Genomic DNA, 25,026 nt, shown 5'->3' on the forward strand with positions numbered 1-25,026 from the left:
TTATGGATCTGGGAAGTGCATTCCAGTTTTGCACACTGATGAATGGAAAGCTTGACGCCTGAACAGAGCCATGCTTACATCCTTTCCAGCTTGAGTAATGCAAGGTGAAATATGGATATGGATGGTGGGTATGGATGTTTTAGGGGGGCAGGATTGGTTGAAGCAACAGATATTGGGAATGATCGAATGAAGGTATAGATATTGGAGGGGAGAGTGGAGGACGGTTTGATGTGGGGGTGGTGGTCGAAAGAGATAGACATGTTAGAGGGGAATGAATGTGGGTTTGATATATTGGGAAGACTGAAGATGTGGTGGTGCCATTGGTGATGGGTGGGGGGAGGGTGAGAGCATGGCTGGTTTCAGAAGCATCAATTTCAAAATGTTGCTCTCAAGTTTAAGTGGCATAGTGCTGCAGGTTTTATTTCCCCATGTGTAGCTTTTTAAAATCACTGTTCCTGTGGAACATGGGGAGGCATGGGTGTGCACATAGTTTACAACAGGCTCTGTGTTTAGGAACTTGCCACATGCATTTCTAGACATCTTAATTCCCTTCTGCTTGACCTTTCTAAAATTGGGCTCAAAATCTACTCAAAGAGTCAGCTTCATTCAACAGCTATTAAAAAGCAAACGTTATTGCCACTAAAGTTCATGTGACATCAGCTTAAATATTAATTACTAGTAAAAAAAAGGCCCGTTTCTGACACAAATGAAACGGGCGCTAGCAAGGTTTTCCGCGGAGTGTGTATGTTTGAGAGAGTGTCTGTGAGAGTGACTGTGTGAGAGAGAGAGAGAGTGAATGTGCAAGTGTGTGTGTGTGACAGAGAATGAGACTGAGTGTGAGTGTGTCTGTGAGAGAGTGTGTGTATGTGAGAATGAGAGTGTGTGCGAGTGTGTATGTGAGACAGTGAGTGTCCTCCCCTCTCCCCTCTCCCCCCTCTCAGGTCTCAGGACCTCCTCCCCTGTGGTCTGAGTACCCCCCTTCTCCCCCTCCCAGGTCTCAGGACAAACCCTTCCCCCCCCCCTGGTCTCAGGACCCCCAAGACACATGTTGTGTGTGTGTGTATGTGTGTGTGTGTGAGATACACAGTGTGTGTGTGTGTGTGTGTGTGTGTGTGTGTGTGTGTGAGAGAGAGAGAGAGAGACAGTGAGTAGGCACTCCCTTCCACATCAATTCCCCCTTTTCCCATCATGTTCCTCAACCTCAGTGCATCATCCTTTGTCCTTGTAGCTCCCCATCCTGTCTTCCATTATCTCATTACCTGCTCACCCTTTTCACCCAATCTGCAAGTCCCCATCTCCATCCTCCCAATCAATCACTGCTGTTCCCCCAATCCCCAATCTGCTTTTCCATTCTTTCCTTTCTCTGTCCCCATCCCATGCTCCAGAGACAGTATGTGTGAGTTTTCTTTTGTGGGTTAGCTTTTTTTGCCGCTGCCATTCAGAAGCGGCTCCTGGTCTTCTTTTTTTCTGCTGCCGTATCTCCACTACCGTTCAGCTGTCCGAGAGCAACGTGTGTGCCCGAGAGCAACGTCTCTGCCTTTTCTGTTGCGCTGAAGCGGTTCCCGTGGCTGCAGATCTTCTATTTTTCTACTGCTGTTCAGAAGCGGCACCCAGTCTTTTTTTTTTCTGCTGCCGTGGCTCTGGTACCGTTCAGCTGTCAGAGAGCAACGTCTCTGCCCTTTCTCTTGCGCTGAAACGGCTCCCGCGGCTGCCGATCTTCTGTTTTTCCACTGCCATTCAGCAACATTCTGCCCTGCCCGAGAGCGTCTCTGCCCTTTGTCGCGGCTTCTGCGGCTGCTGGCGATCTTCTATTTTTCTACTGCCGGTCAGCAACATCTCTGCTCTTTCTCGCATGCTTCCCGCCTCCAACGTTTGAATGAGGCTACTTGCTCACGCGGCCCATAGACGTCAGGAGATGGTTACGGTCACAGGATCTCTAGATCATTTATAAATATGTTAAAAAGCAACGGTCCCAGCACAGACCCCTGGGGAACTCCACTATCTACCCTTCTCCATTGAGATATGATAGAGACGTTTAATTATCTCAGGCACATTAATGGACAGTAAGTGAGCCTTTTTCAAATGAAGGAAAAATCTGGAATGAGGAGGCATACGATGAAGTTAAGAGGAACTAGGCTTAGGAGGAATCTAAGAAAGTATTTGTTCATGGAAAGAGTGGTGGAAGTGTGGAATGGCCTCTTGGTGGAGGTTGTGGAGATGAGGACTGTGTCAGAATTTAAGAAAGGGTGGGACAAGCACATGGGATCCCTTAGGAAAAGGAAGAGTTAGTGGTTATGGAGGATGGGCAGACTGGAGGGGCCATTTGGCCTTTATCTGCCATCATATTTCTATTGGACTGCATTTAGCTATATCTATCTATCTATCTATCTATCTATCTATCTATCTATCTATCTATCTATCTATCTATCTTTATCTATATATAAAACAGAAAGCACATCTGTAATTATAAATCCCCCCCATCAACATTTAATGTTAATGTTACACTAATAACAAGACTTGAAACCTGAGCACAGTTTATACATGATGAGAAAAGGTATTCAAATCTGTAATAATGTTTATAAGGAAATATCTAAGCACTTGAAGAGATAGCCTTGTGGGGGATTTTTTAAATGCCGCAAACTGCATTTTCATGTCTCAAGGCATAATAAAACAGTTAACAGCTGCAAAATGATGGGAGACACTGTTCTTCCACCAAGGTCTGTTTGATATTTGCCATTGCTGTGTACAGCAGTTTCATGCCAGGATAGACCACCCTGGGGTTTCTGAGGACATCACTGGAAACCAGAAGACTGAAGGTGAATGGACTTTGTGATGTCATCAGAGTGAGTTGACTGAGACAAAGAGAACTATAGATTTCACTGTCTTAACAGGTACAATAAAAATATTTCAAGTCTGTTGCTGAGCATTGTGATGTCCTAACTATAAACAAGACTGTACTCACTTACTGTCCTATCTATATATTGTACCAGTTTGTCCCACCTATGCTGTAAACTGCACTGAACACTAAACAGGGGATATTAGTGGTATATAAGACCTGAACTGAATTAAATTGAATTGATGGCAACAATGGAAGCATGAAAGGCATCTGTTCATATAACTAACAATTACATCATGGATACAGCACAATGCTTTCAGGAATCACCTGCTTTATGTGTGGTAATACAAGTGAATGATTTTCCCATGGACAACAAAAGTATATTGTTATCATTCCAGTGTATCAAACCATTATGATGCCAAACCAATCTTTTTTGGTTATATGAACAGATACTTTTCAGCGAAAATGGCTGAAATGGCCAAGAAAAATCAAATCAGCTGTCTGATTGCCAGTTTAAGCTTCCCCTCCCCCACTCTGTTCAGTTAGTGGTAGCAAAAGCAATGTCAGTCAGTGCAAGGTCTGTGGGTTTGTGCACACTTCCATGTCGTGACCTTCAGAGGGAGCAGGAATGGAAGCCTTTGAATGCATACAAGTTCAAAACAGATATAGCCTTGGGTTCGCTAGTTCAGGCTTAATGGTAGGCAGCTCTGGCAGATCCAGGGAAATTACAAGGATTGTGCAGAGAAGTAGTCAGTCACAGGCAAGTGCTACCATTGCCTTCTGGCTGCAGAGGGGTGTCTGAAGGGCCCTGGAAATGAGGAAGGATAAGAAAAGGATCCTGGCAAGGAGGGGGCAACATGCAAATGGGAAGAGTAGGAAGCAATGAAGGCAGGACAAATGACTGGAGAAAGAGGAATGAGAAAGTCAGCAAATGCACTGGAGATCTGGGATAGAGTGAGGTGTTAGAGAAAGTAAGCGGGTCTGGAGCAGGGGTGTAGCCAGACAGCAGATTTTGGGTGGGCCTAGGCAAGAAGTGGGTGGGCACCAAATATTCTCTCTCCCACCCCCACAACAAAAAAATATCTCAGTTGGTGGGAAAATGCTTCTCTCCAGTCTCCACCTTGGTAGTCTGCAGCAGGCATGCGCTGAAAACTGAGCATGCGAAGGTGCCAATATTGTGGAGAGCAGCATTTTCATTACCATGTGCTACTGATGGATGGGCCTAAGCCCTAAGTGGGTGGGCCCCGGCCCACCTGTGGCTACGCCACTGTCGGGTAGGAGGGAAAGTTAGAGAAGCTGCATCCAGCTAGGGGGAGGGTTGGAAAATCAGCAGCATTGGAAGGGCAGGAGAGTTAGAAGCAGCATTGGAGGGGGGAGGGTAAGGTTAGAGAAGTAGGATGTGTGGGAGAAGGAGGATTACAGAAACAGCATCAGGTTGGGAGGGGGAGAGGGAGGGCTGAAGAAGAAGAAAAGAGCACAGAGCAGGGTAATGTTGGAGGGCAGGAGGGTGACGGGGGCAATGCTCAATAGATGGAAACCGGGCAATACTGGCTGAGGGAAAGGGGACAATGCTGGATGGAAGTGAGAGAGAGAAAGAGACACACACACACACACACACAACTAGAGGCAATGCTGGATTGTGGGAGGGGAGGAGAGAGATGGGCAATATTGGATTGGCGAAGGAGAGAGAGAGAGAGGCAATGCTGCATTGGAGGGGTAGGAGGAGAGAGATGGGAAGGGAAAGAGAGACAGGAATAGCTCCAACTAGCAATACTGGATGGGAGGGGGGAAGAGAAACAGGGACAATACTGGATGAGGAGAAGAAAGATGGAGCAGTGCTGAATTGGGGATATAGAGAGCTGCATGGGAGTGGGGAGTGAGAAAGACAGATAATGTTGGATGGAAGGAGAGAGACATATATGGGACAATGCAGGATGGTGAAGAGAATAGGAGAAGAGAGATGGAGCAGTGCTGCATTCCAGGGTGAGAGAGACAGGCAGGAGTAATCCTGGATGGTGTTAGGGGAGGAAACAAAAGAGGAGATCCTTGATAGTGTGTGTGTGGGGGGGGGGGGGGGGGGGGGGGTGAAAGACCGGGAAATGGGAGGGCCAGGGTGAGGGGAAAAGATGGAAAGCTGTAGGTACACTCAATAAAAAGTGGGAAATTGGAGACTGAATAATAAGAGTGAATGAAATCTAGACTCAGGCACAGATGCACTAAACTCCCCACAATTACCTCTTACCTTACCAATCCTCGTTGCCACTCACCTATTTATAAAAAACCGGGCATGCACGAAGAAAATCACAAGCAAATGAGCTGCTCACAGTTAGGTCATTTGCATGCAATTTCCTCTATAGAGGGTGAACCCAGTTGGTCAGCTGAGCATGCGTAGAGCAGCCAATCGCTAAGCGTGGCTGCTCTGCACATGCTTCAGAACGCTTTCATTCATGCAGACAAGCTGCATGTATGAAAGCCTTTTTGGGGGTTTTTTTGTTTGTTTTCTGCTCTTTCTGCTTGCTTGTCCTGGAATCCCTTGTCTTCTCATTCCTCCGGACAGGGAACCTTCCACTGCCCCTGATCATAGGTGCGCTTCTGCCAGGCCAGCTCTCACTGCAGCCTTTGCAGGTTTCCTTGCATTGCTCTTTTGTCCAGGTTGCTCCATGCTAGAACCTGAGGCTGAGGACAACAGCTCCTTGGTGACTCGTGGAAGGCTAATAAGAGTCAGGCTGGTCCCGAGCACCATTTCGCCCCAGCTACAGCAAAGCCGGAGCCGCAGCAATTGGCATCCAAGAGATTCCTCTTCCCTTGCAAGGCTCCGGTGCATCAACAGCAAAATCTTGTATTTAGGGAGTCCACTGGCAGAGTTTATGATCTTCCTTATCATCAGTATTATTTGATAACAGCTCCTCTCTCTTTGATACTGTTTTTTTTAACATGACAGTGGAGGTTTCCCTGGCAGGACTGGCCAGTCTACAGCTCTGACAGCTCTCCTCAGCCAGCCACTAGGCAGTATCGGCAGATCCTGACCTCACATTAAATTTTCCACGGTTAAGGTAGGGGCTGCTGATGTTCTTCACTTGGGAAATGGCTGTATATTGCTGTATATTGCTTTGACACCATCCACGTCTGTCAAAGAGGCTGTTTCTTCTTACAACAATACTCTATCCTCTGCCTTAGACACTCTTGCACCTTTGATGACCCACCCTATAAGGCATACAAAACCCCAACCTTGGCTGACTTCTAATATCCGCTACCTACGTTCCTGTACCCGCTCCGCTGAACGCCTCTGGCGGAAATCTCGGGCCCTTTCTGATTTCTTACACTTTAAGTTCATGCTGACCTCCTTCCAATCTGCTCTTTTACGCGCCAAACAGGATTATTATATCCAACTGACCAACTCTCTTGGCTCTAACCCTCGACTTCTCTTCACCACATTGAACTCTCTCCTGAAGGTGCCCCCTCCCCCAACTCCCCCTTCATTATCTCCTCAGACCCTTGCTGAATTCTTTCACGACAAGGTTCAAAAGATAAACCTTGAATTCTCTATCTCGACACCTCTCCCTCCACTAGTCCGTTCCCCTCTCTCTCCTTCCCCTCATTCCTTTTCCTCCTTTCCTGAAGTTACTATAGAGGAAACTACACTTCTCCTTTCTTCCTCAAAATGTACCACCTGTTCCTCTGATCCCATTCCCACCCACCTTCTTAATGCCATCTCACCTGCTCTTATTCCTTTTATCTGTCACATTCTCAACCTCTCACTTTCCACTGCAACTGTCCCTACTGCCTTTAAACATGCTGTGGTCACACCTCTCCTTAAGAAGCCTTCACTCGACCCTACTTGTCCCTCTAATTACCGACCCATCTCCCGCCTCCCTTTTCTCTCCAAATTACTTGAGCGTGCTGTTCACCACCGCTGCCTTGATTTTCTCTCCTCACATGCTATTCTTGACCCACTACAATCTGGTTTTCGCCCTCTCCACTCAACCAAAACTGTGCTTACTAAAGTCTACAATGACCTATTACTGGCTAAATCCAGAGGTCTCTATTCCATCCTCATTCTTCTTGATCTTTCTGCTGCTTTTGACACTGTCGATCACAGCATACTCCTCGATACCCTGTCCTCATTTGGATTCCAGGGCTCTATCCTTTCCTGTTCTCTTCCTACCTCTCCCTCCGCACCTTCAGTGTTCACTCTGGTGGATCCTCTTCTTCTTCTATCCCTCTGCCTGTCGGCGTACCTCAGGGTTCTGTTCTTGGTCCCCTCCTCTTTTCTATCTACACTTCTTCACTTGGTTCATTAATCTCATCCCATGGCTTTTCCTACCATCTCTATGCTGATGACTCCCAAATCTACCTTTCTACCCCTGATATCTCACCTTGCATCCAAACCAAAGTTTCTGCGTGCTTGTCTGACATTGCTGTCTGGATGTCTCAACGCCATCTGAAATTAAACATGATCAAAACCGAGCTTCTCATTTTTCCCCCCAAACCCACCTCCTCTCTCCCCCCGTTTTCTATTTCTGTTGATGGCTCTCTCATTCTCCCTGTCTCCTCAGCTCGAAACCTTGGGGTTATCTTTGACTCTTCGCTCTCCTTCTCTGATCATATGCAGCAGACCGCCAAGACCTGTCGTTTCTTTCTTTACAACATCCGTAAAATCCGCCCCTTTCTCTCTGAGCACTCTACCAAAACCCTCATCCACACCCTTGTCACCTCTCGTTTAGACTACTGCAATCTGCTTCTTGCTGGCCTCCCACTTAGTCACCTCTCTCCTCTTCAATCGGTTCAAAACTCTGCTGCCTGTCTCGTCTTCCGCCAGGGTCGCTTTACTAATATGACCCCTCTCCTCAAGTCGCTTCACTGGCTCCCTATCCGTTTTCGCATCCTGTTCAAACTTCTTCTACTAACCTTATAAATGTACTCACTCTGCTGCTCCCCAGTATCTCTCCACACTCGTCCTTCCCTACACTCCTTCCCGTGCACTCCGCTCCATGGATAAATCCTTCTTATCTGTTCCCTTCTCCACTATTGCCAACTCCAGACTTTGTGCCTTCTGTCTCGCTGCACCCTATGCCTGGAATAAACTTCCTGAGCCCCTATGTCTTGCCCCATCCTTGGCCACCTTTAAATCTAGACTGAATGCCCACCTATTTAACATTGCTTTCGACTCGTAACCACTTGTAACCACTCGCCTCCACCTACTCTCCTCTCCTCCTTCCTGTACACATTAGTTGACTTGATTTGCTTACTTTTTTTTTTGTCTATTAGATTGTAAGCTCTTTGAGCAGGGACTGTCTTTCGTCTATGTTTGTGCAGCGCTGCGTACGCCTTGTAGCGCTATAGAAATGCTAAATAGTAGTAGTAGTAGTAGTTTGCATGCACATTTGTATACTAATTAGCTCATTATAATAGCTTTGCATACAATTTTTGCTAGCTGCTACCATGACAGGAAAAGAGCTCGGAGAACCCTTTTATGCATGTCTTACTGTACTTCTCGTTCACTAAACCGGCTAGAACCAGTGTAAAAACTACGTTGCTGGTTTTGTGCATCTGGGCCAGAGATAGGAATAAAGCTGATAGGAAAAGATCAATATTGAAACTGAATGTAGTGGAGGAAGTAAAGAAGACAAAGGAAGAGCGAACAATGACAAATGGACAGGAGACCCTTTGAAAGACAAGAAAGCAGTAGCTAGAGATCAGGACCAACACAACTGGCAAAATTAAATGGCCAGACAACAAAGGTAGAATACATTTTATTTTTAATTTAGGATGAAGTAATATGGTAGCTGAGTTAGACCCCTTTAAGCATTGATAAAAGAAAAAAATGAAAAATAAAGTGATACCTTTTTATTAGAGTGACTCAATTTTTTGACTAGTTTTCATAAGTCAAAATATCCTTCCTCAGGTCGGGACAGGAAACTGCTTTCCCTCACCATCCAATAGAATGGTATTGCCTTCTTTTCTTTTGTTTGTTTGTTTTGTTAATTTTTTAATGTAGTGAATAGAATGTTTTAGTTTTTAAAATTTACATCTGGTATCTGTATATTTTGCACAAGCAGGACATGCATCACATTGGGCCCATTATTCAAAATGATTTAAACAGCCAGGAGAAGCTCCTGGCCAGTTAAATCTTCTGCCTGGGGCTAACCAGGCATTTTCAGCAGTACTTAACCGGATAGTGCTGCTAAAAATGCCTGGTTACTGCTCAAGGGGAAACCGGTTATTCTGAGGACATTCTGGGGGTGGAGTCAGTACTTAGCCAGACAATGCTTAAGATAGTCACTTAGGGGTCTTTTACTAAGCTGTGGGAAAAAGGGCCCTGTGGTAGCCACAGGGGCCGTTTTTTTCAGCATGCCAGGGCCATTTTTACTGCAGCGGGTAAAAAGCCCCCCAAAATGTCCACATGGAAAGATAACTCTTACCACGTGGCCATGTGGTGGGGAGCATTTACCGCCATCCATTGAGGTGGTGGTAAGAGCTCATGTGATAACCAGGTAGCGTACGGCGATGCCCGATTACTAATGGGTTACCACCACACTAGAAAAAAATTTAAAATTTCTGGAGTGCCGGAAATGGCGCTCACTCAACCCACAACTACCGCTGGTGGACCCATGAGGCTGGAGGTAGTTCAGATTTAGTGTGCGGTAAGCCCGTGTTGGGCTTACCGCCGCTTTGAAAAAGACCCCTTTAAACAGGCCTGCATGAAATGTAATCCTGTCTTTATGTGGTTCTTCATAGCTGGTTAAGTGTTGAATATCACACTTAATCGGTTTCCCTATATTCGGAAATTCAACGCTGGAGCCCAGACATGGCCCAGAATTGAATTTCTGGGTTTAACGCTAATGGCGGTCAGCAAAACGCTGATCACCGCCATTACGGCAAATGTAAGCCACATTGAACCTGCAAATTGGTGGGAAAATGTGGGATACAAATAAATAAATATCAGGTCCATTGTTTCTCTGTCATTATACTGTATACAAGAGTCTGGTTTCTTGGGGATTGAGTTCAGTTTTAGTTTACCTATTTTTAGTTTTGGTTAATTATTCTATATTTAGTAAGGGTCTGTCTGTTTGCTGCATGTGTGAAAGAGACCAGGTATTCTGTTAGCCAGTGAAGCAGAGCGCATGAGTGATTGTTCATACATTTTAGGAGCGTCGCTCACAAATTTTACATTGTTGCTCACAAATGTTTCTTTGTGCTACATATACAGAAATGCATTACTAATACTGGCACTCAAAAATTGTTGGTTTATTAACACTTATTGCTCACACACACACACACACACACAAAATTGTACACATCAGACCACTCCTTAGAGGAAACATTCTGTTAGCATCAATTTTCTGTGTAGAATTGATCTGTATTAATCCAGCTCAATTTTCCTGTAGGTATTTTGATGTACTGGCCACTGCAATGTTTATAATGCAGCATTTCCCTAGGTAGGCCTTTGTGTGACTCCTGGAAGTTAGTGCTTTTATGGTGGTAGTGACTTTTATAGGGTTTTGTATTACCTCTCAATATGCCTGATACTGGATTTTGGATTTGGATTTAAATCAGTGGTAGCTGAAAGCAAGTTACGTTCAGGTACAGTTGGTATCAGTGGCGTAGCCAGACCTGAGATTTTTGGGTGGGCCCAGAGCTAATATGGGTGGGCACGCACTGTCTATATAAGTATGAGTAGTGTCTCTTGGGATCCTACAAAATATTGCCTTAGAATTCACTTGATGCCCAGCAGCTGCCCTGCATCAGTATAACCACATACATACTTAATGGAAAAATTGATATTTTTAAATATAATTCATTATCCCACAATCTCTCCACTGCAAAATGCTATACACAAACTTGTGCAAAAACACACTCATATCCTTACTAAACCATAACAGCACTAATTCCAAGGACAGGACGAGCTACAACCTTATGCTTGAAAAGGCAGAACTGTAATTACACTAGGCTCTAAAACACCAATACACTACCTCGTGAAAAAAAAAAAGCAAAACAAAAAGGGCTGCAAATACTACACGCTAGCAGAATACTGCACCTTGATCACACATGAAAAACACATGACACAACAGACATGACACAAGGAATTAGAAATCAAAAAATATGAAGGAAAAATACTGAACTGGAAAGTTAACTCAAGAAGTCAGACTCAGCATGCAGCAATACCAGAAAAATTGAAACTTACATGCAAAATATCACAGATTCACATTTCCAAAAGCTGACATATTGCAATTAATAAATTCTGAATAAAATACTTTTTTCTACCTTTGTTGTCTGATCTATTCGCTTTGGTCCCAGTGTCTTCTGTTTTTTGCAGTGTCTTCTTTCCATCTGATATTTTTTCTCTCACCATGTCCACCATCCTCCTGTATCCTTATGTGTCCTGTCTACCATCTGTAGCCCTGTCCCTATCCTTCCTTGAGTTTCAGTATCTGCCCTCAACATGTTCCAAACCAGCCCTTAAACTCAGCAGTTTCCCCTCCATCCATATCCAGCATTTCTCGTCACTCCCCTCCATCCATGTGCTTCTACTTCCTCTGTCTTCCCTCCCCTCCATCCTTGTCCAACATTTTTCCTTCTCTTCCCTGCCCTCCACTCCATCCATGTCCAGCATTTCTCCTCTCTTCCCTCCCCTCCATCCATGCGCATCTCCTCCCTGACTTCTCTCCCCTCCCTCCATCCATCCATCCATCCATCCATCCAACCATCCATCCATCCATCCATCAACTCTCCATTCTCCCCTGCCCTCTCCTCCATCCACCCATATCCAGCAAATGTCCTCTGTCCCCTGCATTCATCCATCCATGTTCAGCAATTCTCCTCTCTCCCCTGCCCTCCCCTCCATCCATCCATGTCCAGCAACTCTCCATTCTCCTCTGCCCTCTCCTCCATCCATCCATACCCAGCAAACTTCTTCTCTCCCCTTTCCCCTCCACCAATCCATGTCCAGCAATTTTCCTCCTTCCCCTGCTCTCCGCTCCATGTCCAGCAATTTCTATTCTCTCCCCTGCCCTCCTCTCTATCCATCCATGTCCAGCAACTCTCCATTCTCCCCTGCCTTCTCCTCCATCCATCTCCAGCAAATTTCCTCTCTCCCCTGCCCATCCTGTTTCTTTCAATCCCCTTCCCCATTCTATACCCTCAAAAGAACGACAACGTGGATGCAGCAGCTCACAGGTTGGCTTGCCCTGTGTTTTGAGTGAATGGTGACGGCTGCGCGGGGGAGTGGAAACCAAATCGCTTCCTTCCTTGCAATGGACTAGATGGGCGGGCTGGCTGGTTCACTTCCACTCCACTTCCAAAGTTGCAGCATAAAAGCAGCAAGCAGCGAGCCAGTCTCGACTCCGTCCTTCGCTTCCTGCCCTCACTCTGCGCCATCCCGCCTTCCTCTGATGTCATTTCCTTTCGGGCGGGTGGGACGCTGAGAGGGCAGGAAGCGAAGGATGGAGTCGAGACTGGCTTGCTGCTTGCTGCTTTTACGCCCGCTTGCCACTGCGGGCAAAAAACTAAGTCGTCGTCGTCGTCGTGGAAGGTAAGGGTCACAAAAGACTGGGCGGGCCTGGGCCGAGATTGGGTGGGACTGGGCCCACCCAGGCCCACCCATAGCTACGCCCCTGGTCTGGAGGAGTCTGAACAAGTGACTGAGGTAGACTGAGATGTTGGGTGAGCAAGGGGTTAGAACTCACTCAATATTTAAAGTGTAACTCATGATACACAACTGTTGTTGCAGGCTTTTTAATTAGAAACCCACTGTCATTAGGCATTACTTGTCTATAAGAATATCACTAGTGTGGTTCAGACCTCTCTTCCTTGTACCCTACCCATATTAGCTTTGCCCCCCCCCCCCCCCCCCCATATCTAATCTGGCTATGCCACTGGTTCATGAGCCCTGCACTGACTGCTGCTATTGAGGACCATACCAAGCTGGAAATGTGTGTTGGGCAACATGGCCCCTGGTGTCCCTGCCCCGCCCATTGCATCATCGGGAGCAATTTTGGCAGCAAACAGGAAGCAATTTTAGTGCCTCTTCCTCCTTTGCACTCTGTGTGGCAGCATTGCTCACACAGAGCTTGGTACGGCCCTGCCACTATTGATTGCAGGACAGGAAGAAGGATAAGCATCTATGTGTCTTCCCTGCTAATGCACCCCATTAGAAAATGGCAATAACATAGTCTAGGTTAATGCAGGTCATTATCAAATGAAAATGAGCAGAAAAAAAACATAATTTCACATTTTGTTTGCAGATAATAGTGCACACTTTTTCAAAGAAGCACAAAATATTTGCAAAGAGGGTAATCATGGTGCATGTGGAAACTATCTTGCATGTGTGAACCACTGCATATGCACACTCTGTCAGAAAGAGTGCACCCTCTTTGCACATAGTCCCCCTGATTAGTCACAGAAAATTGTGCCTGCAAATTTAGGCATGGCCCCGATTTGTGTGCACCATTTAACAGAATAACAAGCCAATTAGTGCCAATATTGACTTTTTAACAAGCAATTATTGACACTAAGTAGATTTAATTGGGGCTAATGTGTGTAAGTTTAGGTGTGGGATCTGTGCCTAAAATGTACATGCAGTCCAAGAAAGAATGCGTGGAAATGGGAGGGCATTTTGGTGCAGAACGGAAGTGTGGTTTTGAGTTACGTGCACAATTACAGAATATGGGTGCTCCACACATAAATTTAGGCATGGCCATTTGCACCATATTTTCATTGGTGCAAATGGTGGCACCTAAATTCATGCACAACTTCTCTGCTTAAGTGGTTATTCTATATGTTCTTACTGTACTGTGCCTTCAGTGAATTTCTTCAAAAAGAACGTAAATAAATCCTAATAAATAAATAAACCATGCCGAAGTTTAGGCACGGCTTATAGAACACCGCTTAAGCAGGTATTTTTCATCGACAATTTTTTAAGCGTAATCCCCGGGATAGGATTCTATTTATGGCGACTTAATTTCCACATGGAAAATGAAGCATATTCTATAACAATGCGCATAACTTAATTGGTAAACTAGCTAATCAACTCTGTTGATTGGATCTTAACAAGCAATTATCAGCACTAACTGGCATTAAGATTTACGTGCACAACTCGTTAAGTGTATTCTGTAATGCAGTGTGCATAAATTCTAAGACACATAGTTGGAAAGGGGGTGTGGCCATGGGCGGGGCATGGGCATTTCTAAAATCTGTGCATGTTGTTATAGAATACACCCGCTCTGTGTCTAATTTAGGCATCAGGATTTAAACCAAGTAAAACATGGCGTAAATGGCCATGACCAAATTTGGTCATGTGGAAAGGCGCTCGGCATATTCTATATACCGTGTGAAAATTTAAGCCTATTCTATAAAATATAGGCGTATTTTATAGAATACAACTAGGAGTATTTTTTTCCATGAGGAATTTACAGGCGCCATATATTGAATCTAGCCCAGTGCTCTCTCTTTTAAAACAGTGTGCACTCAACAACTTTGATCCCATAATGAAAAAAATGTCCAAAGAACCCCAAATAAAAGTAATTTTCCCAGAAATGATACAGGAAATGGCACAAATGAAAATTTTCTGGCTGCCCATTTCCTAGTATTTATGTATATCAATATATATTTTATTACTGGCACTTCAAAATAGTCATCTTGAAATTGAACATTTGAATGAATCAACTTGCTATCCCCCTAATAGGTATGCAAATAACAAAGATCAGTTTGCCTGCCAGTATTGAAAAATGGAAGGATTTATAACATGACTGAGAGGCTATTCATGTAACTACTAAATAAGAGACAAAAACAGCAACATTTTAAGAAGAGGACTTCTATTGAACAGTGATTGAAAGAGTGAAAAACATAAAAATGGGGAGGGTAAAATAAAAGTCCTATTTCACTACAAAATGCATTATAAATGGTGTCTATTTTCTCCCCTATGATTTATCATGAATTATGGAACACTGAAAAAAAAATCAATTGTGTACTTCAAAGGGACGGAAGACAAGCACAGCTCCACTCATTCTTCCGTATGTTTCCAATTCTCTTGAGAGGTCAAGAGCTCAAACTGCCTCAAAATTCATTTATTTGCACAGTTGCAAATTACATTTGTTTAGGCACAGTCTTCATAAATGCTTATATGGTTTAATAGTGATCTATTGCAAGTACATTAAAATGAAATTGTAAAGTATACTTTAATTCTACTCTGAATTTAATTTTATAAAAATGGTGTTAATTAATGCTAGAAATGTTTCTTCACCGTGTTTCACCTCTGTAATAGGTTCAACACATGCAGGATTAGTATAAGTACTTTCCCCCTAATTCTATAAACTTGCATGCTCAGGTCAGTTGTACATCTAATTTAATTGAATAATTGACTGTTAATTGGAGTTGTTGAAAGGGGTCCGACTCAGGAATAATGTCAGGAAGTATTTTTTCACTGAGAGGGTGGTAGGTACCTGGAATGCCCTTCCACGGGAGGTGATGGGAATAGACTTCCTGAGCCGGTACGTCAAGCTCCATCTCTGGCCGTCTTCAAATCTAAGCTAAAAGCCCACCTTTTTGATGCTGCTTTTAACTCCTAACCCTTATTCACTTGTTCAGAACCCTTATTTTATCATCCTCACTTTAATATTCCCTTATCTCTTGTTTGTCCTGTTTGTCTGTCCTAATTAGATTGTAAGCTCTGTCGAGCAGGGACTGTCTCCTCATGTTCAAGTGTACAGTGCTGCATATGTCTAGTAGCGCTTTAGAAATGATAAATAGTAGTAGTAGTGATGGAGATGCAAACAGTAACGGAATTCAAAAATGCATGGGATAAACACAAAGGAATCCTGTTTGGAAGGAATGGCTCCAAAGAAGTTTAGCAGAGATTAGGTAGCAACACTGTTAACTGGGAAGCAAAGTCAGTGCTGGGCAAACGTCTACGATCTGTGTCCTGATCATGGTTGGACAGATTCAGGTTCAGAAGTTGGAGAACAAGGCCAGTGCTGGGTAAACTTCTATTAAGATCGGGTATGCATATAAAGTATCACATCACATCACACTATATGCAATGAGTTTATCTTGTTGGGTAGACTGGATGAACTATACAGGTCTTTATCTACCATCATCTACTATGTTAGTATCAGGGTTATTTTCAAAAGGGATGGTCAAATTTCAAGAGAGTGGAGGAGTGGCTTAGTGGTTAGAGCACTGGTCTGGCAATCCAGAAGTGGCCAGTTCAAATCTCACTTCTGCTACTTGTGATCCAAAATCCAAATAAACAAAGGGGATGTCAGAGGCATAGCAGGCATGGACATCCTTCTCACAGAAACATCCAGGCATAGACATCCTTCTCACAGAAACATCACATTTTGGACATCCTCAACTGCCATTGCAGGGGCGGAGGCATAGCGAAGGACGTCTTTCACCCATACTCTAAAAAAAAAAAAAGATGTCCCTGACAAGCACTTGGATGTTTTCACCTGGACTTGCATTTTTCTAAGGTTGTAGATGGCAATTTATTTAAGGTTGTAGACAGCTATTATACACACAGCTTGTCTGCATGTATGAAGCCATCTTTGGCATGCGCAGAGCAGCCACGCATAATGCTTGGCTGCTCTGCACTGGCTTCCCCTCCTTAGGAAGGAAATCATGTGCAAATGAGCTAACAGCGAGCAGCTCATTTGCATGCGATTTCCTTCATGCATGCCTGTTCCTTTCCAAATCGCTAAGGGATCGGTAAGGGAAGGGCTTTTTCTGTTCATTTAGTGGGACCAGTGCACTATGAATGCTGGCTCCTCCCACGACCAAATGGCTTGGATTTGGTCATTTCTGAGATGGGCGTCCTCGCTTTCCATTATCGCTGAAAATCAGAAACGACCAAGTCCTGGGGATGACCATCTCTAAGGTCAACCAAAATTTGCTGATTTGGGCGTCCCCGACCGTATTATCGAAATGAAAGATGGCTGCCCATCTTGTTTCGATAATACGGGTTTCCTTGCCCCTTGCTGGAGCCGTCCTGCAAGGACTTCCCCAGGAAAACTTGGGCGTCCCTTTTGATTATGCCCCGCCACGTGTTATTTTTGGAGTTAGCCAAATATTAGCTACTAGTAAAAAAGGCCCGTTTCTGACACAAATGAAATGGGCGCTAGCAAGGTTTTCCTCAGAGTGTGTATGTCTGAGAGAGTGTGTGTGTGAGTGACTGTATGAGAGAGAGAGAGAGAGTGAATGTGTGTGTGAGTGTGTGTGTGTGTGACAGAGAGAGAGTGAGTGTGGGTGCGAGTGTGTCTGTGTCAGAGAGAGAGTGTATGTGAGAGACAGTGTGTGTGAGACAGAGTGTTAGAATATGTGTGCGATACACAGACTCTCTGTGAGACCAAGAGAGTGTATGAGATCGAGTGAGTGTTTGAGAGTGACTGTGTGACACATAGAGAATGAATGTGATACAGTGTGAGACACAGAGTGTGTGAGAGACAGTGTATGAGAGTGAGAGAGAGAAAGACACTGAAGGAGGATAACCAGTGGGACACTGTCATACCAGGGTTCAAAGTATATCGTAGTGATAGGCTGGACCGGACTGGTGGAGGGGTAGTATTGTATATTAATGAGAGCCTTGACTCAGATAGATTACAAATTCAGCAGGACACAAATCACACCTTTGAATCATTGTAGGTTGAAATTCCATGTATAAAAGGGAAAAGGATGGTGATAGGAGTGTACTACCGTCCGCCTCACCAGGATGAGCAGGTAGATGCAGAAATGATAAAAGAAATCAGAGACGCAAACAAAATGGGCAATGCGATAATAATGGGTGACTTCAATTACCCAAATATAGACTGGGTACATGTAACATCGGGACACGCTAAAGAGGTACAATTCCTTGATGAAATCCAGGACAGCTTTATAGAGCAGCTGGTGCAGGAGCCGACGAGAGAAGGAAAAATTCTAGACTTGGTCCTTAGTGGAGTGCATGATCTAGTGAGGGACGTTATGGTACTGGGGCTGCTTGCTAACAGTGATCATAATATGATCAGTTTTGATATCAACCTTGAAGTAACTATATATAGGAAGTCAAATACGTTAGCATTTAACTTTAAAAAAGGAGACTATGATAGAATGAGAAGAACGGTTAAAAAAAACCTTAGAGGGGCAACTGAGAGGGTAAAAACTACAACAGGTGTGGATGCTGTTCAAAAGTACCATCCTAGAGGTCCAGGCCAAACATTTTCCACAAATTACAAAAGAAAGACGGAAGTCCAAAAGATAGCCGGCGTGGTTGAAAAGTGAGGTAAAGGAAGCTATTAGGGCTAAAAGAAACGCCTTCAGAAAATGGAAGAAGGAACCGTCTGAAAATAACAAGAAGCAACATAAGGAGTGTCAAAACAAATGCAAGGCACAGATAAAGAAGGCCAAGAGGGATTACGAAAAAAAGATAGCATTAGAGGCAAAAAAACATAGTAAAAATTGTTTTCGGTATATTAAAAGCAGGAAGCCAGCAAGAGAATCAGTTGGGCCACTGGACGACCGAGGGGTAAAAGGGGCGATGAAGGATGACAAAGCCGTAGCGGAGAGATTGAATGAATTCTTTGCTTCAGTCTTCACCGAGGAAGATTTAGGTGGGATACCGGTGTCAGTAATGGTATTTCAAGCGGACGAGTCGGAGAAACTTACTGAATTCACAGTAAACCTGGAGGACATAATGGGGCAGTTCAGCAAACTGAAGAGTAGCAAATCTCCTGGACCGGATGGTATACATCCTAGAGTACTGATAGAACTGAAAAATGAGCTTGCGGTGCTTCTGTTAGTGACATGCAATTTATCCTTAAAATCGGGCGTGGTACTGGAAGATTGGAGGGTGGCCAATGTAAGGCCAATTTTTTAAAAAGGTTCCAGGGGAGATCCGGAAAATTATAGACTGTTGAGTCTGATGTTGGTGCCGGGGAAAATGGTAGAGGCTATTATTAAAAACAAAATTACAGAGCGCATCCAAGGACATGGATTACTGAGACCAAGTCAGCACGGCTTTAGTGTGGGGAAATCTTGCCTGACCAATTTACTTCAATTCTTTGAAGGAGTAAACAAACATGTGGACAAAGGGGAGCCAGTTGATATTGTGTATCTGGATTTTCAAAAGGCGTTTGATAAGGTACCTCATGAAAGGCTACAGAGGAAATTGGAGGGTCATGGGATAGGAGGAAATGTCCTATTGTGGATTAAAAACTGGTTGAAGGATAGGAAACAGAGAGTGGGGTTAAATGGGCAGTATTCACAATGAAGAAGGGTAGTTAGTGGGGTTCCTCAGGGGGTCAGTGAAAGGACTGCTGCTTTTTAATATATTTATAAATGATTTAGAGATGGGAGTAACCAGCGAGGTAATTAAATTTGCTGATGACACAAAGTTATTCAAAGTTGTTAACTCGCGACAGGATTGTGAAAAATTACAGAAGGACCTTACGAGACTGGGAGACTGGGCGGCTAAATGGCAGATGACGTTTAATGTGAACAAGTGCAAGGTGATGCATGTGGGAAAAAAGAACCCGAATTATAGCTAAGTCATGCAAGGTTTCACGTTAGGAGTTACGGACCAAGAAAGGGATCTGGGTGTCGTCGTTGATAATACACTGAAACCTTCTGCTCAGTGAGCTGCTGCGGCTAGAGCGAATAGAATGTTGGGTATTATTAGGAAAGGTATGGAGAACAGATGTGAAGATGTTATAATGCCGTTGTATCGTTCCATGGTGCGAGCGCACCTTGAGTATTGTGTTCAATTCTGGTCGCCGCATCTCAAGAAAGATATAGTAGAACTGGAAAAGGTGCAGCGAAGGGCTACAAAAATGATAGTGGGGATAGGACGACTTCCCTATGAGAAAAGACTAAGGAGGCTAGGGCTTTTCAGCTTGGAGAAGAGATGGCTGAGGGGAGACATGATAGAGGTATATAAAATAATGAGTGGAGTGGAACAGGTGGATGTGAAGCGTCTGTTCACGCTTTCCAAAAATAATAGGACTAGGGGGCATGCGATGAAACTACAGTGTAGTAAATTTAAAATAAATAGGAGAAAATGTTTCTTCACCCAACGCATAATTAAACTCTGGAATTTGTTGCCGGAGAACGTAGTGAAGGCGGTTAGCTTGGTAGAGTTTAAAAGGGGGTTGGACGGTTTCCTAAAGGACAAGTCCATAGACCGCTACTAAATGTTGGGAAAAATCCACAATTTCGGGAATAACTTGTATAAAATGTTTGTACTTTTGGGTAGCTTGCCAGGCGCCCTTGACCTGGATTGGCCGCTGTCAGGGACGGGATGCTGGGTCGATGGACCTTTGGTCTTTTCCCAGTATTGCACTTATGTACTTATGACTGTGAGAGAGAGAGTGTGTGTGACAGAGATATCTCCCCCCCCCCCCTCTCTGGTCTCAGGACTCCTCCCCCTCTGGTCTCAGGACCCCCTTCCTCTCTGGTCTCAGGACCCCTCCCCCCTCCCTCTGCCCCCTCCCTCTCCCCCTCCTCCCCTCTCCCCCCTCTCAGATCTTTGGACCCCCTCCACTCTGGTCTCAGAACCACCCCTTCCCTCTGGTCTCAGGACCCCCTCCCCCTCCCTGGTCTCAGGACCCCCTCCACCCCCCCTTTCAGGACCCCCTCCCCCCTCTCTGGTCTCAGGACCCCCTTCCCCTCTCTCTGTTCTCAGGACCCCCTTCCAATGTCTCCCCTCTTTTTTTCTGCATCCTTCCATCCAGTTTCTTCCCTCTTTCTCTCCCCATCCTTCCACCCATCTATCCTCTCTCCTGATCCTTCCATCTAATGTCTCTCTCCCCCTCCTTCTATCCAGTGTATCTCTATCTCTCTACCCTTTTCTGTTCAGTGTCCCTTCTATCTCCACATCCTTCCAGTGTCTCCCCTTTCTCTCTGCATCCATTCATCCATCTCCCCCTTTCTCTCCCCATCCTTCCATCATGTCTTTCTCTCCTCATCCTTCCATCTGTTTTCCCTCTTTCTCTCCTCATCCTTCCATCTGTTTTCCCTCTTTCTCTCCCCATCCTTCCATCCGTCTACCCCTCTCTCCCGATTCTTCCATCCCGTGTCTCTCTCTCTACCCCCTTCTTTCCATCCAGGCCCTCCCACCCAACACAGACCCGCCAAGTCTCCCATGAAACACGCGGCGCCAGCTCCTATTTCTGGCCACTGCTGCTTCTCCTGTTGAGCAGCAGCGGCCAGTACAAAAACAAAAAGAGCTATTTAAAGCACCAAAACTGTTTTTAAAAAGCAGCACCGCAGGCAGCCATCAGGCATTGGCTGTCGGCTCTGCAGCCGCTCCTCTAGCCTCTCACGTCGCTGCGCTCCTCCGGGGTCTGCTCCAGGGGCAATGACGTGAGAGGCGAAAGGAACGGCTGCAGAGCCGACAGCCAATGCCTGATGGCTGCCTGCGGTGCCGCGCTTGCTTTTTAAAAGCATTTTTGGTGCTTTAAATTGCTTGTTTTGTTTTTGTAGCGGCCGTTGCTGCTCAACAGGAGAAGCTGCTCATCAGTATGAGCCAGCACACATAGATGCCTGGGGCAGTAATAGGATTTGATGGCACTCCCCCTTGACAAAGTGAACACGAAACAGGGCCCTGTCTGGGTTTAAGAGCGCACCAACCTGCCTAAGATAAGTGCAGTGTGCATTACCGCAAGTCACTAGTTACACACCTTTTTTGCTAGTAGATTTAGGATGGTGGAGGCTGAGTCAATGATTAAGATATGAACACGAATAAGCAATTCACCTGTTGAGTGAAAGAAATACTATCGTGTATTACATATGAGACTCTTCCTCACCTTAGTTAATAGCCCTTAGGGTTATTATATTTGCATTTATACACTTTGTGCATATTTTTTGTCATTTTGTGCAACAGGAGAAGCAGCAGTGGCCGGAAATGGGAGCTGGCGCCGTGTGTTTCGCGGGAGACTTGGCAGGTCTGTGTTGGGTGAGCAGGCCCAGAGGGAAAGTAGCTGGGCCTGGGCGGCAACCTTGGGGGGGGTGGAGGGGGGAGCAGTGGCTGTAGCGACCTCGTGGGGGATGGAGGGAGAGCAGTGGCGACCTCGTGGGGGGTGGAGGTGGGGAGTGGTGGTGACATCGGGGGGGGGGAAGGGGGGAGTGATGGCGACCTTGGGGGGTGGAGGGGGGAGCGGCGGTGACCTTGGGGGAGGGGCATGCCGGTGAGGGCGACAGGGGCGGGGCCTCATGCTGCTGTTGTGCGGTTGGTCAGTGCTGCATGTGACGTCAACCTGGGCTTCGGAGCCTAGCAGACCAACTCTGAAGAAAGCCACGGACACAGGCAGCCAGATGCATAGAACGTTGGAGGTGAGAATTATTATATAGGATAATTGACCTTAATTTGTGCTAATTAGCAGTTATGTACATAACTGCCCTTAGTTGCTATTTTATAAGTTGCGCATTCAAATTCCAGAGTGCACAATTTCAAAGGGGGAGAGTTACAACTGGGAGGGGCATGGGTGGGTCAAGGGCATGTCAGGAAGTTACTTGCAAGGGTTATAAAACAATCCTAACAGAGCCTGCATAAGTGCTCATGCCTAAAGTTGAGTGTGTAAATGCAGACTTATGCTAGCATTCTATAAAGGTAGTTGTGCGCACAACTGCCGTTAAAGAATTTGCACTTAATGTACATCATCCTGGTACCTAAATTTTGGTAACCTTCGAGAATTTACCTCTAGATATACTAGGTAAATGCCTAGAGCAGTAGAACTTAGGGAGAGGGTGGGAGTTCAAAAAAATTGCTGTGGAAAGGAGGAGAAAACTGGGTTAATTGGAACCCAAAGAAACTATGCTCACCCCACTGCCACAGGAAGGATCAGGTAGGCAGGCTGACCTCAGCTTGAGTGTGGGTGAGAGGACCTGTCTTCTACAACAGCTGATGCAATGAAAAGAAGAGGGATTGCTCATAGTTTCAGTTACTGTCTGCAGCAGTCTTTCCTCCTCATCCTCTGCACTATTCCCTCCAATCAGCAGGAGGAGTCAGTATGCAGTGCCTTTTACCTCCTGCTGCTGTCACCTCTTTTCTTGGCTGCCACTTCCCGAGTCTGAAGTTGGAATGCATCTGAGCAAACAATTTCATGAGAATGTGGAGCCGTACATGGTTCTTAGTTTATAGGGAAGCAGCCTCCAGTACTGTAGAGGAGGCAGCAGCTAAGAATATTGCTTAAGGGAGTCCTCATGCCAGCCAGTCACATATCATAGAGGCATACTCACCACCATATTCTGAGCCTCCAAAACGCATAGAGAATAGCAGTGATATTATTACCGAATCACCATTGGTTCAGCAGAGCTAGAGGAAGATACCCACAGACTTTACACATCTATTTGTTGTTTGAAAATTGCCTCTTGAGGATGTAATTTTGTAATGGGACACAGGCAGGGAAGACACCTAGGTGCATATGCTGTACTGTGACCTACAATCAAGAGTGGCAGTCAGTATGGGGGACTGGGGGCTAGTTATCATGCCAGGGGACTGGGTGGAAGATGGGAATGGTGCTAATAATAGGGGGCAGGGAAATGTGATCATATCAGGGGTGGGGATGGGGGCACCAGTTATAAGGTTTTTCTAACACACCAATTACTTTTGGATTATATCTGAGGATGTGCACATAATCCTATGTTGTAATTCATAACATGTTTATATCTTGCACTTTATGTATATAATCATACTGGTAAATCATATATCATATACTAGCTACATGAACTACCTCAGCTGATAAACTGCTACCACTGCTTAATTATAATTGAGTTCTAATGACCTTTTAAAAGTATGTATTTGGTTTAGTCATCAGTACTTTCGTATTCTTTACATTTTGAACATGTATAGATAGACTTAGGCTAACCATTATAATGACTGCTTTTCACCAGCACTCTCGGCATGTCAGAAAAAGTCCACAATCATCCTGTTACCACAAGTCCCCAAGATTCAAACAACAGAACATTTGGTGTAAATGTAATCAGTCTTTTTAGCTTCAAATATTTTGTAGTCAAGATTATTCATATCTGAACCCACTCTCTGTATACTACTGGGAACAGATCTGGTTTAATGGTTATTGAAAAAAAAACCTAAACTAAAATATAAATTATAAGTCAAGGGTTGCTCCACTGACTTCCTGTGTGAACCCAAGCAAATCACTTCTTCCTGTGCCTCTGCTCAAGCACTGGTAATCAAGTAATAATATCACAGCTTCTTCTCCTCCACCCCTTTCAGAAGCTCACAATGTGGTGGCGAGTATTAAATTGTAAATCACCTTGGGTTTCCTGTTTTCAATGGCAGGCGATGAATAACCAAAATTATAATTACGATGACATGTTCTTTATGTATCAATGTTTTTGAGCCTTTCGACCTATTGTGCAAATATGTTGTCTGTGATCTATTAGTGAAATTATGAGGGGTATGGTAAAAGTCACAATTTTTTCCAAGTTAACTAAAGACTAATTTCAAGGGAAATTTTCAAAGCAGTTTGTGTCGGTAAAATACGAAACATTTTACCATTGTTAATCGCCTATCTAAAAATTGTCCACCCACCATAAAGCATCTAAAAGTCCATATGTGGTTCTACTTTTAGCTGCACTTAGGAACAAAACAACACATTTTTGGTTGAAAGAGGTCCAACAAACCAATATCTGTCCTCCCTCTTCCAAGATTTCAAGTTGCTGGTGTTTTGTTGGACAAAGTATTGGTGGGACAATGGCCTCAATGGCGCAGCCTATTCTGCTGCTTTGGCTGCACTGAGAAGGTGTGTTCCCAGAGGTGCATAGAAATCAGAGGGAGAAAATATGAGGTAATTATCTGTGTGTAAAGCCTGTTTTACATATGGAAATTGACTTTGATAAATTGCATGGCTGCATGTACATGTGCCTAGTTTTACATGACCTGCACACAGTCATGTCCGGAGGTGTAATGTGGAAAAAGCGGAGGTGGAGCTACAGTGTGTATGTATATTTTATAAAATATGCAAGTACACGTTTAGCATACACTTCTAAATTTGCATCTTTTTCAGAGCAGATTTAAATGTGTGCATGAGAATTTGCATGCTCTTGGCACTGGTTCTAGAAGCCGTTTTTATAAAACCACATTGGGGCCTATTGCGACTTTCCTAAATGTGATTAAAATAGGTGCTTTTCTAGACTTCCCGTGTAGTATCCTGTAATAAAATTATCCCTATAGATGATTTTAAAATCCATGTGAATGCTCT

At 44.7% G+C, this 25,026-nt stretch overlaps 1 protein-coding gene across 1 annotated transcript in view; it reads right to left on the reverse strand.

Moving 5' to 3' along the window:
• SOX6 (SRY-box transcription factor 6) overlaps nucleotides 1-25,026 on the reverse strand; it is an 802,914-nt gene that overhangs the window by 31,855 nt on the left and 746,033 nt on the right. The gene's annotated exons all lie outside the window — the stretch shown is intronic.

Source organism: Microcaecilia unicolor, chromosome 4 (assembly GCF_901765095.1).
Source record: "Microcaecilia unicolor chromosome 4, aMicUni1.1, whole genome shotgun sequence".
NCBI classification, from domain to species: domain Eukaryota; kingdom Metazoa; phylum Chordata; class Amphibia; order Gymnophiona; family Siphonopidae; genus Microcaecilia; species Microcaecilia unicolor.